The 18,098-nt window shown below is 53.6% G+C and overlaps 1 long non-coding RNA gene across 1 annotated transcript; it reads left to right on the top strand.

Annotated features, from left to right (window-relative positions):
• Positions 1 to 4,224: 4,224 nt before the first annotated feature.
• LOC120386312 lies at positions 4,225 to 17,443 on the top strand. The gene is made up of 3 exons (XR_005589645.1): positions 4,225 to 4,368; positions 16,326 to 16,399; positions 16,970 to 17,443. It is a non-coding gene; the product is annotated as an uncharacterized LOC120386312 (long non-coding RNA).
• The last annotated feature ends 655 nt before the right edge of the window (positions 17,444 to 18,098 follow it).

The following is an 18,098-nucleotide window of genomic DNA, read 5'->3' as shown; positions in this document are numbered from 1 at the left end:
CATGAGCCTTTTTAAGAATATGGCTCTTTCTGCCATGTCGAATGTTAATAGCCCTCGAGGCCAGTGTCACGTGCTCATTCTTGCTCGCTTTCTCTTTGGGTAGTGGGCCAGGTAATTGAATTAGTCTAACAGAAGCTAGTGGGGGTAGCTGCGACGTGATCATAGCAGAAATGCTGCTGCTGTGAGACCCAATCCTGTAACGGAATCAATTCAGCCTTCTCTGTGCTAGGGACATTTTGCAAGAAGTCTCCTGCTGTTTCTAACACCAGTTCACCTGTGGTAGTGACTCCAGGAGCTGTAGCTTAGACAGGCTGCTCGTGTGTCCTCTCACTCTCCCTCAAGCAGGTCTAACCTAACCAATCCAGCGCTTAAAACAGTGGCTGCAGCCTGCCTACACTAGGACCCATCGCTTATCCTGGTGGAGCTCAGTCATTGTTGTAGAGGAGGCTCTATTCGTATCTTGCTGGATCCAGGTTCCAGTGATGAGCACAGCACACAGATTTAGCGCTGAGATAAATCCACTCATTTGCATTAATTTCCCACTTTGTGTTTGTTTTTAAAAGTCTGTTTCCTGCCTTATTGTGGGGGTTGGGCTTGGGGTTGGGTTGTTTTTAAGGAAGCTCCAAGAACTCCAGAGCCTGATTATTTGTTTTCACTGAAATTGCTTCAGCCTTTGGACTAATTCTTCTCAAACCTTCCTACAGTTCCTTCTTCCCCTTCTACTGCTCTTACCTCGGAGTCTGAAAAATGGGCGTCGCTGCTGCTGCTGCTATAAACGGGTCTGAAGCAGAGCAAACCTTTGTGTGTTGTCAATCTCGATTTTGTGTAGCTCTGTAATTTAGTCTTTCATAATTGTTTGACTTGGAACAAATAAAAATAAGAAATCGACCCCATCTCTCAGGTCATGTCTACACTTATGAGCTTCCAGCAGCACTGCTGTGTCGACCAAGCGGTGCCACTGTAAGAGCGCTCGGGTAGCTGCGTTGTGCCAACAGGAGACAGCTCTGCTGTCAACTTAATAAAACCAGCTCCCCGAGCGGTGGGAGAGCGTCTCCTGCCGACGTAGCGCTGTGCACACAAGCACTTGTGCCGGCAAAACTTGTCGCTCAGAAGTGTGAAAAAACCACCCTCCTGAGTGACCTATGTTTTGCCAACATAAGTGCAAGTGTAGCCAAGGCCTGAGTCTGCATCTTTGCATCTGTCTCCTTCCTTTCACCGAGACAGGAGGCTGTTCTGAGTTCTAGCACCTGTGTCCCTTTGACACTCCGCCTTTCCGGAGAGCTTTCCATCAGAGCATTTCTAGACATTTCACTCCGAAGTTCCCCAGTTAAAACCCTCAAAGGGAAACAGTGAAATTGGAACCATACAGAGAGAAATGTTCTTTGCCTGTGTTGTTAACCCTTTGCACAATTGATGCTATTTGATTGCATTTCCCCTTGGACTGGTCAGTTTCCTTATAGTACCAAAGTATCTCGCTGCCCCAGTCATGGATCAGGACCCCAGCTTGCTAGGCACTGTGTACAAACACAGAACAATTTCCTGGCCTCAGGCACTAATGCCAGGTTTCCAGCAGTGCGGGGAGATAGTCAAACGATAAAGAGGGGCCTTGTCTGCTCCTTTTGCAGGCACTCTGCTGTCACCCCGTTGCCTAAAGGGATTGGAGAGCGTTCCTTCCAGAATGGTAAAACAGGGACATTTGTCTTATTTGTTCCCTTACCATAACTGCAAACAACATGTTTCTCCTGATATTTATTGCATGCTAGGAGGGGAGCTCTCAGTCATATGCAGTGTAACTGGCATGACAGCCAATCAAGGGAACAAAGAGAAATTGGGACACAGAGGTTAATGCTACTTTGGGAAAGGGAGGGGGAAAGGAAACGAAATTGCCTGCCTGGCACGTTAAAATTAAATTGTCTGGAGGAAAATCTTTGCTTAGATCTTTGTTATTAAAAAGATGCCGCGTTAAAAGAAATGTGACGATGCAGCACATTCGTGCCTTCGAAAGGGAATCTGGAAATATTGTGGCTGTTGGGGTGGGTGGGTGTGTGTGTGAGAGAGAGAACGAGCTCTGGCTGCTGGAATAGGGTTGTTGTCTTGGAGCTGAATGTCTCCCACCCTGGTGCCCTGGGTTTCCACGGCAATCCCGTTTGTGTGCCCTGCCGGATACTGTTAGCACAGTGGAGCGATCACTCTACTTTCAGGGCATATTGCTTTTATCCTTCTGCCTGAGCCACGTCACTAGAACAATGCTGAAATGAGCATGGCTTAGCGTTCCGAGCATGTCGCTTCCTACGGAGAGGGAAATGGGAATCTCTCAGCCTAGGGACAGATTGAAACCTAAGGGTGTACAGTACAGCCTGGGCCAGGATTTACCACACACTAGAGTGAGCAAATCTCACCTTCCCTCTGCTAAAGGGACTGACTGGCCCGCTCAGTGAAGTAAGGAGCACGCACTATAATGAGAGAGGTTTTGGTTTCATTTTGGATGCTTCATTTTCCTCTTGATGAATTATGAGAGACACATTGCGGTGGGGGGAGGGGGAAATGGTTTTCACACAATGCCGCGCACATAGGTGTCCTCACACCTCTTTTGGCCTCCTGGGCTGTTCAGTAAATAGACTGTCATGAAACCAAATGTCCCCGCCTCCCAGAGAGTGATTCAGATTTTAACCAAAAAAAAAAAGAGAGAGATTTGCATTATGCAAATAATGCAACTGTGCATTGGAGATCCAGGCTTCTCTGGAACCAGCTCCCTGCCCCAACACACCACATGTGGGTGGCTTGTGCTTGCGAAGCATGCAGTTAACATGGACCCTTTTCACGCTGTGCTGCGTTCACGTGCATTCGAGAACGTTTTGTGCTTGCCAGGAGAGGCCATGTGGGGCAGTTAGTCCCCAACTCAGTGATGCCCACTAGCATTTACACCCCCCCCAAGTAAGCCTCAGACCCCAGAGTCCTGCTCCTAGTTCTTCCCTGCTCAAACCACTAGATTAGGTCCCTGCGTTTAAACAAGTAAATACACCACGCCGTGAGCGCCAAAGGAGAATCTCACTGTTGTAGATTAGTAACAGAGGTCACGCAACGTGTGCCAAAAGGTTACACACATTCTTATCAAACCTGAAATGAGCGATCTGGCTTTGTACCCTGCCCAGCAAGCTTTAGGCTGCCTGATCTCCCAGGCATGGCTGGAATGGACAAAAAACAATTTTCTACAAGTCCCCTGAAATATTATTGCCAGGTGACACCTGATTTACTGTTAATCTCATAAGAACAGCATCTGACCCTGGTTGCCTCTTTCCTTTTCTTGGGTCTCGTTTCTGAAGGACATACCAGGGAGAGGTGGACATGGGAGTAATGAATACTATTGAAAGAGGCAAATTGGTGATCCATGTATGATAAAGCTGTCCACTAACCCCATAAATCAAGCCGGGCCTATATTTCATCCCGCAGAGAGTGACTTAAGAAACCAGAGCCTTCCCAACTTCTAGCAATCCTGATGACTTAGATGAAGAAAAGTTCTGATAGTGCACCCTGTGCCCAGATAAATCTAAGACCATTGCTGCAATCTGGCAGCTTCTGTGAGTTTGTCCAAATGAGGGATGTTTTATCAAGTGCGTGATTATCAGTGATTCAGAATGGCCAGGCAGTGCACGCTGACCTCTGGGAAGGATCCGACCTGGTCAGAGCTCAGTGAGACACATCAATTGAAGTTTAGAGATGTGAGCAGCCCGCAGCACAGAGCCAGCAGGGAGACAATCTTGGCCGCCTATTGGGCAAGACCTGCCAGAGGTGAAAATGTATATCCCACCGGTGCTAAAACCTGGAGTTCATTTCTCTGACAAAAATTCCCTTGGCTTTGCCTGCAGGACAATATGAACGAGAAGGTCCAAGCTGCTGAATTTGAGACAATACCGTGAGTGTTCAGATAGCATGGTGATGGGCTCCCAGGACCCAGAGAGAGGAGTGAGCGCTGAACAAAGAGCACAGGAGCTAACCTCTGTTCCCATTACCAGTGGATATTGCATAGAGATCTCCCCACACCTGCACATTGCCTCTCAAATACTGTGCTCCCCAGGAGCGGGGGATAGGCTGCAGTCAGGGCTCATCTGCTCATTGGCAAAGCCAAGAGATGGACTTGGAAGAAAGTCTGGAGAGGAGGCTGTTTCTCTGCTTTGGTTGGACTCCCGCGCCCTGGCAGAGGAGATGCGAGAAGATGGAGGAATGGATGCCAGCAGCGCTGCTGCGACGGGTTCTCACCGATGCGGAGGGAACAACAGTATTGCTGAGACTCTGAGATTTGGTGCCTCTCCACGTCTGACAGAAGACTCTGAGGAAAGGCGGGGGCAAGGGCAGAATTGCTGCAGGAAGGTAAGTGTGCAGGTGTGTATGGGGGGGCCTGGCATTCGATGGTGTAATGACGGCAGAGTAATGCTGTGCACAGCTTGGGGAGGCAGCTAGGCTGGGTGGAGTCGAGCAGGGAGGGGGAAGCTACACTGGGTTATTTCACCTGTATTTATAGTCCCTGTTACTTGGTTCTCCCAGGCCAGCGCTGGGCTCTGGAGTCACCAGCCCAGAGGGGGCTATTGAAAACTTTTGACCTTTCTGGTTTGGTTTAAAAAAAAAAAAAAAAAAAAAAAGTGGGACTCAGTCCAGCGTGTGCTGTCCCGTTAGATCACATGACCAGGTGAGGCCAGGCACTGGGGTGCCAGATCTTGGGCCCAATAGTGCTTTCTTTGAAAGAGCGAAACCATTTCAGCACCTCCCCCCGCGCTCCGGGGGCCCACCGCAGGCAAGCTCAGTGACCAGCCACGGGCTGAACTCAGGGCGAGATCTTAGTGTCCAAGGGCCTGAGCCGTGGCCCGGCGGAAAGGCCCCCGTTGACTGTGGGCCTGGGATCAGCCCCCAGGGAGAAGTCCCTCGGGCTTGCTGGGCTCACATACTGCTTCATTATGCGGTCTCGGTTTGTAACGAGCCGTTTGATAAGGGCTGCCACGGTCCCTTCCCGAGATGCCAAGTGCCAGCTGCACGAGATGGGCAGCAGCCTCTGGAAACGCTAGCAGAGGAGAGGCTGAGTCAGGCCTGGGGAGCCGTGCCCGAGTGCAGTGTACCAGTGCTATGGAGATGGGCCCGCTAGGGGCTCACCGGCCAGGCTTGGAAAGCACGTGATGGAGGACAGCCTGAATTCCCTCGCTGCACTCTGACCCCTCCAGATTACCGTCTGGCAACTTGGCGCTGGACCCAAACAGGGAGCGAGCAGGGTTACCAAGGCCACTGGCTCTGCCAGCCGGGCCCGTTCCTTCACACCACCCTTCATTCCGGGATTAGCCTTCCACTGCCCCGCCTGTGACACTCCTGCGACGACCACCCAGCCAGCGAGTCTCCTTTGCCTCCTGCTTGGGCCTCCCCTCCCCAGCCCCCCAGGAGGCTCCAGGTACATTCACAGGCCTCCCCAGAAGGGAAATCTCCACTGACATTGAAGGCTGGTAAAGCACCATGGGACACTGGCTCCTAAGGCCTGTCAGGGGAGCAGCCTGTGAGGCGGGAAAGCCGGGTGCTGCCAGCTTGCTGCGCTGGCTGGAGGATGCGGTTGTCGTCCACAGGTCTCCTTGCCCCTTGTTTGCCTGCAGGATGAGAAGAAATGTTGGCCTGCTCGGACCTGGCCTTGGCACTGCCCGGCGCTTTTTCTTTTCTCCCTGGAGTTCTACTCCTCTCCTGCCGCCCCGGCCGTTCATGAGCCGTATTAAACTGCAGCAGCTGACGGGGAGCAGCCACTGCCCTTCCTGGGGGTTAGAGCAGCGAGCGCATGGAGAGATCCAGCCACCGTTACATTAAAGGGAAGTGGAGGTGCCAGGCACTGTGCCGGTGAAGGGAACCAAGGCCATAACAGTGGAACCTTCAGCTGATCTGGGCAACTTCTCTTATGAAAATTCTCCTGGCAAAGCAAGTCCATGGCGAACCGAGCACTCCACGCTGCTAGCGGGACTCTGGCTGAGTCAAGGGGGAGTCAGCCATGCGACCTGCCCGTCTAGGGGACTGCTTTGAACCGGACTCGGGTCAGTAAGAGATCAAAAGCTGCTGCTGTCCCTTGTCGGCTATTTGGTGGCCACCAGGAAATGAGTTTGTTAGAACTCATTCCAGTGTCCAACACAACTGGTGTCCTCGTCACAGGAAGCACCACTGCAGTCAGCACGAATTGGCCTAGCTGCTTCCCTGGCTCAGCAGCAGGGTCATGGAGACGGAGCTCCCCTCGCTCTCACTCCAGGATCGAGACACATTGACGGAGCAGGAAGAGGAAGTTTGCCCTGCAGATGCCCAGACTATCTGCCCTCGGTCTGCAGGGCGCTCGGTCCAGCCCCTCACGTCAATAGGGCTAGAGCCTCCACTGGTGTGAATCAGTGTAACCCCATTGACTCCAGTAAAGCTACGACTGATTGACACCAGCTGGGGATCTGGACTCCATGAGCAGTGTGCAGCACCTCAGGATTTTGCCCTATTGAGGCCAGTGGAGCTAGGGATGATCTATTCCAGCTGGTATCCCGTCTCCTACGCAGCCTGGGCAGGTGCAAGACCAGGCTTTGCTGCAGAACCGTGGCTGTTGCAAATTGCCTGATGGTCGCATTCCTCACCAACGTCCAGCTGGAGCGCAGCATCTCAGTGGTGCGGGCAGGATTTGCATGAATGACAGGTCGTAGCGATCGCAATGTGATTTTATTGGCATACATGGGTGCTAAAGCCCTTTCTGGCTGCGGAGAAGTTCTCATTAGGCTTTCATTTGATCGTGGATCTCTAAGGCCAAACATGAAGAGAATGAGGCTTCCTCCCTCTGAGAGTGGAAATCCCCTGTGCATGGAAAGACCTGTGTTCCAGGCTACAGCACCAGTGGCCCAGTTCAGATCTCAGGGAAACGCCATTGCGTGGTGTAGTCTGTTGACTGGGGATGAGAGCCAGTTATTCCAGTCCCTGCTTCGTATGTGCTGGAGTTAAATAGCTGCACAGTCTCAGCACAGTTCAGTTTTTAGACTAAAAGGTGTTGTTAGTAACACAGGGGAGGAGACAACTTAAGAATACAGGAGTCTTCAAAACAATGCCCCTTTAGATGGTTCTTGGGCAGGCTCTCTCTCCCAGCAGGGTCTGACGCAAGTGCATGTGAGCACACGCTCTGAGCCTGTATCCTCAGCTGTGTGCGACTCGCTGGTCAATGTGTGTCCCCCTTTTCACCCAATCCACAGAGGCTAGTATGGATCCATTGCAAGCTCTAGTTACAGAGCCTGCTCTTCAGCTTACACTGTGGAGATTAATGTTTCCAGCTGGAGAGGTTGCAATTGCAATCACTGATGCATCTGTGCCCTTGTAGCCTGTGTTGTCACTTCCACCTGTGCAGATGCAAATGGCTACCCAAGAGCACGGCAATGGAAAATCTGCCTTTCTCCCCAAGACACAAACTTTCCCTTCCTCGCTAGCTCGCTGTTGCCTGGCACCTGGTCGCCACCTGACGGACAGCTCCAGCTTCGTGACATTTCTAAATACTTTGCATATTTCAAGTTGACAAGGCAGAAGGACAATGAAATCAAACTGCACTTGTGGCCACAGTGTGTCCGATCTTGTTTGCGGGTATGTAAATCTCTGCCTCTCTTCCTGTTGGCGCTAACAGCGGGCGCTGGTCTCAGAGGCTGTGCTGAGGCGATGTCGTCCGGCTCGGAGATGCCTGCGTGGAAGGCTCCCAAAGAACCGCTTACTTTATTCTGTCCTGAACTAATCACACCGGCTTCTCACAATCTGCTCAGCTGCCCAGAGGGCAGGAGAAGGGCTCTGAGCTCTTCTGGAGCTTACGTTGGAAGCCTGCGCGCTAGAGGAAGAACATGAGGCCGCAAGGCAGGTGAGAGCAAGATGACACTGCCCATTAGAATCTTTCATTCAGCCGGCAGGGAGCTGAGGGGTCAGTGTCAGAGCCAGGAGAAGAGCCCAGGGGTTCCTGGCTCCCAGCTCCCTGCTAAAACACGGTGCAGGGAGCTGCATGCCCTGCCCATCCATAGTGCTAGCATGCCCAGCGCAGAGCGGCGAGGAAAGGTTGGCAGCGCATGCTGCTGGCCCTGGATCCCGGGAGGTCTCTCACCAGCCTGTTGTCCCTCACACCCCCTCCCACTGCTGGTGCAGCCCTACTGGTGGTAGCAGGGAGAGCGCTGGTGTAGACGGCACCAGGAAGCACTGTTTTCTGGAGACCTGCTCTGGGCACCAGTGGCCGCCTGGCTCCTGTCTGCTGTTGCTACCCCAGGTGGAGTTGCACCGAGGCTGGAAGATTTCAGAGGGTGAAGGCTAGCGCTGACCCAGGCTAGGAGTTTGAGCCCAGGGAGCCCTGGCACTGCACGCCCTGGGAAGGGATGAGGTTAGCCCCTGGAGCTGCTCTCTCACTCCCACTCACTACCCACTCCAGCTCTTCAGCTTCCCATTTCCCCAGCCCCTCCAGGAAATCTGCAACCCAACAGGAGATGACAGATCTCCGCCCTCCAGCCAGGGGCGGCTCCAGGCCCCAGCAGCCTGCCTGCCGTGCTTGGGGCGGCAAAATGCCTAGAGCCGCCCCTGCCTCCGGCCTCCCCACCTGTTCAGGATCCTGCCTGCCAGACTGGGGAGATGCGCTCAGAGAATCTCTCTGCAGTCTGCTCCTGCCCCTCGTTGGAGCAGATCCTGGGGAAAGCAAAGGTTGGCTTCCTTTGTCACTTCTCTGGAGAGCTCTGTCATTCTGAATGGCCCTGCAGGCCCCATCCCACTCTCCTTATCTCCTCCGCTCAGCAGCAGACAGGCTCTGTTTGGTCTCTCTGGCTGTGCTCTCAGAAGGGGTGTCAGTTACAGGAAGCGGGATCAGCGTCTGCTCTCGGAAACACGGCACCATACACCGATCTGGACACCAGCTGCTCCGCGTTCAGAGGGCAGACCCAGCGCGGGAGGAGTTGCTTTGAGTCCGACACAGGCCGAGCTTTATCTGCTGTCGCTACGAACTGGCTCTGAGTGCACCTTTGTTTTCCCTGCCCATTCCCAGATGTTACCAGTGTCCATGACCTCGGTGACTGGTCCAGATAGGAGCATGCTAGGCAGGCACTTTCTAGAGCAATTTTGTTTCCAGGATTATGGTTTTTTAATGCTGAGCGCTCTCTGATAGGCATTTGGGACAGAGAGAGTGGGAAGGAGGGAAAAGAATTGAAAGAAGAAGAGCCAGTAAATTATTTGAAGGGAACTTGCTGATCAAAAGCTGGCCTGATAATTAGCACATTTTCATGGTACTTGTGAAGGGTTTTTTTTTTAGTATTATGCAAAGATTGTACATTAATAACCAGCCTGTATACACACTGTATCTCATCTGCTTCATGATCCACAGGGATCATATGCAAAGGGGCTGGCCATACTCTGTCTGTTTGATCTCCACTATAAACAGACTGAGGTCAGGGCGTTTTGTCGTGTGAACGAGCACACGGGCGTGGCACTATCCACAACTTCTACTAAGGAACCTGGCCTGGATTCTACCCGGCCGTACACCTGGGCTGAACCTGCTGACTTCCTGGGCGTCGCACCTGCTTTTGCCAGGGCTGACTTTGGACACCCAGTTCCAAACTGATTGCAGCTTGAAGTGTCCTGACCAGGACTTTGGAGAAAGCAGGCCCCAGGGAATCCGCCCCAGAGCCCTATGTATCCGGGAGCAGGACTGGTGAGCTGTTGGTGCTGTGTGAATGCCCATGCACTGCAGACATGATCAATACGGCTGGTGGCTAAGTGCCACAGCGTGGAGGTTCAGTGTGCCTTGCTGGACAGAGCTTCTAGGAACTGGGACCCAACATGGGATGACAGAGACCGGTTCCCCTGCCATGTTCCGAAGAGTGAGGGACACCCGCACCGCACCCTCGCACACAGGGACCGTCACCCACTCGTGTGATTTCCTGCTAGCCAGGAAGCACAGGGCAGGTGTGACCCAGTCAGCACAGAAAGCCTTGCAAGCAGTGTTCCTAAGGCGAGGTGCTGGGTGAGCGTTGTCCTGACGTGTCTGGTCTTGTGACGACGGCAGAGGCAGGGAGCGAGCGGGAAAGCTACACCCTGCTTACACCCCAGCAGGGAAGGGGGTCGGAACGAGGCTCGACTGCACTGGCCACAGCTGCAGTGGTCAGGGGCCCTGCTTTGTGTTCCAGCAAGCAAAGGGTTAACTCCTTGTGTGTGGCCCTCACCCAGGGCGGGTGACTGACTTTCAGCAAACCCTGAGCCTCTCGCCCCACAGGACACTCTGCAGCCCGCCACTGGCTCCTGTTTGTTCTCTAGGCAGGTAAATCCAGCGTATGGCCCAGTGCATGGGACAGTGGATCAAGACCTGGGTTCTGCAGGGTCCCTCCTGGCTGACAAAAGGCAGCACAACGGGAGTTCTTTGTTCAGCCTGCAGGACGTGGATAGGCCCTGGGGTTCTCCCTGCCTCGTTAGCTAAATGCAGCCTGTTGACGCTAGGTTCTATTCCTGGCTCTCTGGCCTTGCACAAGTCAGGTACCTTCTCTGTGCCTCAGTTTCCCCATCTATGAAAAGGGAAAATTACACTTCCCCACCTTTGAGATAGAAGGGTGGTGATAACTGTGCTGGGGCAGCTGTTCTGCTTGGCAACCTACCTTCCATTGACCCTCCCTGCGTAAGGTCCCTGGTGGAGCGGCTGGCTCCCTGGGCTGCAGAGGGCCGGAGCGGCTCTGTCGCATGCTGCCCTGCATAATCTCTGTGCACAGAGAGGGTTGAAAGAAGACAAAAAAAAAATTGACTTTCAGTCCAGAGTGATCTGAGATCCTCCTGAGCCAGCCCTGATACTGCAGCAAGCACCACGTCAAGGCAGGTCTATCTGTATGAACAGGCTGCGTTCACTGCAGACTTTCACCTCCCGCAAAGATTCCTTAAATTCTACATCCCTGTGTCACGGCGTTTCATTCCTTGAGGGGGGTCCTTCTCCCCTCTCTGCAGAGAGGAATCCCTTTGGCCAGGATTGGAGGATGATTACAATATTGCTAGCTTGCATCTGCATAGTACCATTCATCCCAGAGGATTACAGGGTGCTTTCCATAGAGCAACCACCACTGAAATGCAGCCACCTCTGGAGTGGAGCATGGCAACTCCCCTAGAGCTTAGGGGTAGAAAAGCTCCCATTCCGCTGTCCCCCAGCAGCCAGTACTGGATTTTCCCCAGTCTCCCCTCTAGGGCTTCATCCAATTTCAGCAGAGAGAGGCATGAACCAACCCTTTGCCATCTCCCCAGCTTCGTTTCTATCTAGATACAGATTCATGTAAATCTAAATGCTGCTGCTGCAGCCAGCCATCCTCCAAAACCTGGCTCTGACCCGACCCGACCCGAGCATCCTGGGCCTGTCGCAAGCTTTAATCTCCCAGGTGATGCAGCTGCTGCTTTTTCCTTTGGGAGGATGAGATTTGTGCAGCTTTCTCTGGCAGGTGGTGACTGTAGTGTCCCCTGGCCAGCCTCAGGGTTTGGCTTCTGGAAGGGGAGGAGGAGGAGAGCTGGATTGGGAGGACAAAGCTCCAGCTTCAGAGGAAACAGCGGTGAAGAGAGAGAGGGCTGAAGAGAAATACGAGTAGCTCTCGAAGATGTGTGGGGTTTTTCGGCCTCGCCCTGTTTGAAAGTGGCTGTGGTGGGGAAGATCTCTGCCAGGAGAGGCCATTGCTGCAGGCTTTAGGGGATTGAGGGATCGCTTGATGCTTTGCACACCAACCCAGAGCTTTCTGCTCGTCCCCACTAAGAACCTTTCAAGTCTCTGCTGCCCCTTTGCAAATATTTCCTTCAGGGAACTGAGGGCTCGTGCCAAGTTCTGGGCGCTGGACTGCTCTGCTCATCCACAGGCTGGAGAGGAGCCATGTAAGCTCTGAAGGAATGTCCCCTGAAGAGACGAGTTCACCCTTCTCCTACCCCATCCTCTCCTTGACCTTTCTGCTGCAGGGCCTGCCGGCAAGGGGACACACTGGTGGCACTGGGCCTTTCAGACACAGACGCCTGCTTCCAACTCCTTTCACAAGGGATCGGCTTGACTTTGGGTGGTTGGTGTCTCTGGCTGGGTTAGTAATGTGGAGACAAAGAGCTGTCTGTTGTCCTCTTCTCCTCCCCAGGAGGCGGCCAAGCACCTGGCTGCCATGGAGCTGGGTGGGTAAGCGAGCAGAAAGATGTTCCTGTAGAAAGCTGCTCTCCAGCAGCAGTCACTGGACACTGGTGCCTGAGATGCTACAATTCTCACCCCTCCTAGAAAGGGAAGTCGATGTGGCATCTCAGCACTAGCGTGTGGCCAGTGGCGTCTCACGGGGGTCATGTTGTGTGGGTAGGCGGGTTATATACCTACGTGGATTGATTTGCTTTTTGGGGGGGGGGCTGCCCTAGTGACACTATCGCAGAGCAGCTGGGGAGGGGGTGTGGGGGTGTTACTGCTTCACCGGTTCAGACTGAAACAGGAACTGCCTGGCTGACGGGATTGAGGGTCACGTGGCCTATGCAACCGCCGCTGTCACTGGTTCCCAGCCCGTGCCCGGGCGACTGATTTCCATGGAGCTGAGCACTGCCTGGCCGCACTCTAACTGCGCAGCTCGGCTTCACGTGCAGGGAGCTGGGCCCTAAGCCCCAGGGCACTCGACCCGCTGCGCGGCTTCCTTCCATGCCCGGAACTCTGAGTAGTGGCCTTCCAGGGGTTAGCAGCAGGAGGGCTAAAACCAGGCAGCCCGTGCTGACACTAGTGGACCCCAGCGCAGCCGCTGTCCTACATTACTGCCTGGGGATAGCCGACGGGAGGCAAGGTGTCGGCTCCAGCTCACGCACAGGGATTACCGGCTTCGCCTGAGCCCAGCAAAGCCGCTTACCTCCTCGAGGAGCTGGAGACAGAAGGGCAGGAGCCCTTCGCGCTGTAATACCCTGAAACCCAGCTCCGGCTGCAGAGAGAAACTGCAGCCTTTTGGCTCGTGCCAGCACTTGTTAATATAAACACCCAGCCCTCCCAATGGCCACATCAGGGCAAAGATGTCAGCTCTGAGTGCCCAAGCCGAGTGCCCGGCAGGAGTTTACCGAGACTTAGAAAGGGCTTTCCCTGGCCCAGAAACCGCCACTCAGCCTCAGCCTGGGCCTCCCTGGGCTGCCGCTTTGGTTTGCTTCAGAGGAGGAGATGGGTCCAGCAGCCGGAGGGGGTGTGGGGAGCAGCTCCAAACTCTCTGTTCCATCTGGGACATGTGGCGGGGGGGAGGTGAGAGAGAATCCAAGTGTGTGTGTATTTTCCATTCCCCCCCCCCCGCACACACACACAAGCTCTCAACTTGGCACATACCAAGTGTGAAGTAGCCTGGGGACCCTTAACTCTGCCCTCTTCATCGCTATGACTCAGTGCACAGGCAGCGGCTCAGTGCTGGGAGCCTTGACTCTCTAGGCAATACCTGTGGTTACCCGGCATCGCTCAGCACCGTGTGCAGGGAGCCCTGGGAAGGCCCTCGTAAGGCCAGGACACGAGCAGCCGGTGCTGCACAGCAGACCACAGTATGGAGCAGCGCTGCCCACGTGGCCTGGTGCAGGTGCTCATCCAGCTGCCAGGGAATTGGGCTCATGCCCAGGGAGGCCCGGGGGCTCATGCTTTGTGTAATGCCCTATGACTAGCTCTCGGTGGCTGGCGCAGGTATTTCGGCAGGCAGAGGCTGCTGGCTCAGCCATGCTGGTAGCAGGACCCTGGAGAAAAGGAATCGGTGTTTGCCATTTGGGGAGTTGGGGGGGTCGTGTGGTGTTTGGGCCTTCTACGAAGGTCTTGCAAACATGGGACAGAGCAGGGTTCTGGGAGCTAACTAAGTCATCCCAGTGGGGCACCCAGGGGCTGGCCAGTGACTTTCTGCCCCTTTCAGCCAGCTGAGCTTCCTCGTACCGGTCTCCGTGTCCCTTTTAGGTGCCAGTCTTCGGAAACAAAGCTGTGTGTCCGGAATAGGCCAGCTTTTCGGTCTCCATCTCGGCAGCGCCTGCCCTGCCGGGGTCCTGAGCTCTGACGCGGCTCCGTCTGTGTAAACCAGCGCTGGTGCGGACTCCTTGTCAAGTCCGAGAGGAGTCAAAGTACAGCCAGAGACGGGGGCCGTGGCCATAATTGGGATGGAGTAGAGGGGCGAAAGGCATTAACAGAGCCCTGGTACTGTCCATTGTTAAACAGTGGTACACGAGGCCTAGGGTGTGGCTTGCAGAGACCGCGGGGCTGTTTTGTACCAGGGCAAACACCCATTAAAAGCCCTTTTAACCTTTTATTAAAGACAGAAAAGAAGGGGAAATGGTGAAGGCATTTGAAATGTAAGATATTAAATATGGCTTTCATTTAACCCGTGTCCCTTGGTCCCTGTCCCTTTAGCTGGAGGCAGTTTTTAGTAGGAAAAAAATCTCTTGTTGTCTGACGGTATCAAAACTAGCAATAATTGTCATCCCTGGTGGTGTCTGGGATTCAGCTGGAGCTGGTAGGGCTGGCGATGATCTGAGTCCCTCTGTCTGGCCCATTCTGGTCAGGACCCCTCTGAGGCCTGGGGTCCCAGGAGCCTGTGGGGGTGGCAGACGCCTGCGTCTGTTCTTTCCCTCTGTTCCTATATTCCCCACAAAAATCTCACAGACGTTAAGGCCAGAAGGGACTGTCATGATCCTCTAGTCTGAGCTCGGCACATCGCAGCCCCCTGAACCTCACCCGCCCTCTCCCCTAACAGAGCCTGGACCTCTGGCTGCGTTTCTCACTTCTAAGGGCCCAAAAGGGCGTGTGTGGGGGGGGGGTAATAGCCCATCCCCTCATTATTTTGTCCACCAATTAGGTCAAATATCCAACATGACAATTTTGGCTTATTAACTTCTGGCTCCACATCTCCTGTATCTGCTTCATCCCGCGTCTCTGCCCAGATCTGCTCCCATTCGGTTTCACTGGGCGCAGGACCAAGCCCCAACTCTTCAGGCACTAGGTCAGCCATAAAGGCCGGCACCGTGACACCTTTGTGGGCTTTTCTCTGCTTTGCTTGATGGACCCAAACTGCTGCTTGTTACCTGTCATGAGCAGCAGAAGCCGGCTGTCCCCTCCTCCCAGGGGAGCCGCTGCTGCCAGCTGCACGTGGGACTCCTGCAGCCCCCAGAGAATCTGCTCCCAGTGGGTCTGACGGGACAGATGAGACAGGCGAGAATGTACAGCGCAGGACACCCTATTCCCCCAGTCAGGCCCCTTGCCTTCGGCCTCCCCCGGGGATCTGCCCTGCTCTCCCTCCTCTTCAGTGGCTCCATTGCCCCGGGAGAGGTGGTGAGAGGCTGGCAGGGCAGCCCCTGGCAGCGCACACATGACACCCAGCTGTAGAGTTCCTTTAATGCAGACACACCGAGCACCCTCACCAGGAGAGTGGCACGTGGCTCGACTGGAACGTGGGCATGCTCAATGGGGTGCTAGCCGGGAGGGGAGAGGTTTCAAAGGGCTCAGTGGGGCACTGCCCTCCTCTCCCAGCAAAGGCATCTGCTCTGCACCCTAATCCTAGCAAAGTGCTGTGATGCATCAAGGGCTTGCTGGCCTGCTCATTAACCCTGCACGTCCCAGTAGGGTCAGCATTTCCAGCCCCAGCTGGCGACACGACTTCTCTCCTGCCCCAGACTAACTCCCTCCTCCAGTGGGGCAGGACCCAGGTACGTCAGTGGCTGCACCCCTCCAGGCCAGTAAAACTCCCAGCCAGCTACTGGTGGGACTGGCCCTCTGGGAGCAGGAGAGAGTCTCCCATTGGGAAAGGCCATAAAGTGGGGAGACTGGATTCTTTGCCTTGTTTCCCAGGGAGGACGGGGGCTGGGACTCGCAGGGCCGGGATCAGCAGCGTGCCGTCTGCGTATGTGAGGCATGCATTGCATGCTCCAGGACTGGCTATGCCCCTGGGACCATTCCATCCAGCCCCCAAATGCACACGGAGGACGGCAGTTTTGTAGAACACACTGGCATTCTCCACACAGCGTGACCTCACATGCACAATACGTACGAGGTCACGCCGCATGGAGGACGCTGTGCCGCATGGAGGTGTACTTTACTTTGGTATCAGTTTCCCTTGGTAAAAGGAATTCAGTGAAGAGGCCTCTACCATATTTACCACTGTGCTATAAATCAGGAGCTAGCAGCTCTAAGGAGCAGCGTGATTCATCTTGCAGGTCTAGAAGTCATTACATTTCATTATGAGGTGCACTGGGTTTTTATTATTTAGCAGTTTAATTCTCCCCTCAGATATATCCGTCTTGGCGGATTTCACTGTACATGGGAAGATTTCAAATGTATAATGCACAATGGCCGTGTTCCTCTTTAACAGGTGCCTGCCTCTATCAAGTATTCATTTAACACAAGCTCCGGCGGATATCTGAGAATCAGCCTGCGCCAAATCAGGTAAGTAAGTCGATACTCACAATGAATACAGACAGCTCAGCTAGGAAACAGCAGCTGGCAATACAAAAAGAAACACTCTTCAGAGAGCCCAGTGCAGGCATGTTCCAAGACCCAGGGCAGTGTGTCCGTGTGTGCATGGAGTCCCTGTACTGACTCATAAATCCCAGTCATCACCAGATGGCACTTTTGTGGCCATCAGTAACAACTCGTGGTCTCAAGTATCAGAGGGGTAGCCATGTTAGTCTGGATCTGTAAAAGCGGCAAAGAGTCCTGTGGCACCTTATAGACTAACAAACATTTTGGAGCATGAGCTTTCGTGGGTGAATACCCACTTCGTCGGATATAAATTGCACTGCTGCAAAAGGATGCATCCGACAAAGTGGGTATTCACCCACGAAAGTGCATGTTCCAATACATCTGTTAGTCTATAAGGTGCCCCAGGACTCTTTGCCACTTTAACTCAGGGTACGTGTCTGAATTCTTATGAGAAGCAGTTGCTAGGAGTAGTGTTAAGTGATCTTCAGGCTTCCTATGGGCTCATTAATCTCTTTGACCTGATCCTTCTTCCAGGAAGAGCTCAAAACACGTTGTAAATGTCACATTACCCATCACTGAAAGGCAGCCACCCCAGGCATGGAAGGCAGCAGCTTTCTGACAACTCACATCCAAGGCTCTGTGACAGCTTAAAAGAGGAGGTGGCTATGGATTTGATACTATATTGAAACTGGAGTATGGTAGATTCTGAGAGCTGCAAAATCCGAGGGCTCCATGTGGAATGACAGTGGCAACAGAACTAACTCACTTGCAGGCATTCCTTTCTCCAAGTGTCACATCTCACCCTAAAGGGGGAACTGCCATGAGCACAGCACCCCTTTACCCTACACAGAAAAGGGCTCCCTGTACTGCATTGCCACACCTGGGTTTCTTTGGAGGCCTCCCCTCCAAGCACTGAACTGCCCCAGCCCTGCTTAGCAGGTGAGATCCCCACTCCAAGGGTACAGCCTGTTTCTGACAATCAGCTGATGCAATTAAGGAGCGATGCCATCCAGGGGCCTGCATCACGCTCTTCTAGCAATGCGCTAGCAGGCTCTCTGCGAGGCAAGGACGTGCACAACAAGCAGTTTAATAACGTGTCAATGGGAAAATAATGACATTTCTGGTCTGCAAATATCTTTCCATTAAAATAATAATAATAATAATTTTAAGGAAGGAGCCGATGAAGCTGATATTAAACTTTGAGTCTGTGTGGACTCCTTGAGAGTGAGGAGACAGGCAATATAAATTGCACTGCTGCAAAAGGACTTAAAAAAAACCCCATCTCTCATTTTGATTGATATTAGCTTCACAAATTAAGCTTTAAATTTATCTAAAAATAAATTTGCTTCCGCACTCTGCATTCCTGATGACAAGTGCTTTTCTCTTCTCTTTGTTGCACGCTGGCAGGTTTGTCATCGTGGTATCAGCTTCCTAGGAAGGGAAGCTCTTAAATGAGTTTGGAGGGGCCTGCGTGAAATGCTCAAGGGTTGCATCAGATCTTCACAGAGATGCCCTGGGCTGAGGGGTCTCATTAAGGGGGCTGCCTGGATGCTTTTTCTCTCCCCCATCCCTCCAGGACTCCAAGGCAGAACTACAAACCCAGCTCCACACAGCGGGAATATGCTGTGGTCTGCGACTCCCTGGCATGGACTGGTCCTTCTAT

Source organism: Mauremys reevesii, linkage group 18, assembly GCF_016161935.1.
Source record: "Mauremys reevesii isolate NIE-2019 linkage group 18, ASM1616193v1, whole genome shotgun sequence".
In the NCBI taxonomy this organism is placed as follows: domain Eukaryota; kingdom Metazoa; phylum Chordata; order Testudines; family Geoemydidae; genus Mauremys; species Mauremys reevesii.
This window is presented reverse-complemented; position numbering and strand designations above follow the sequence as displayed.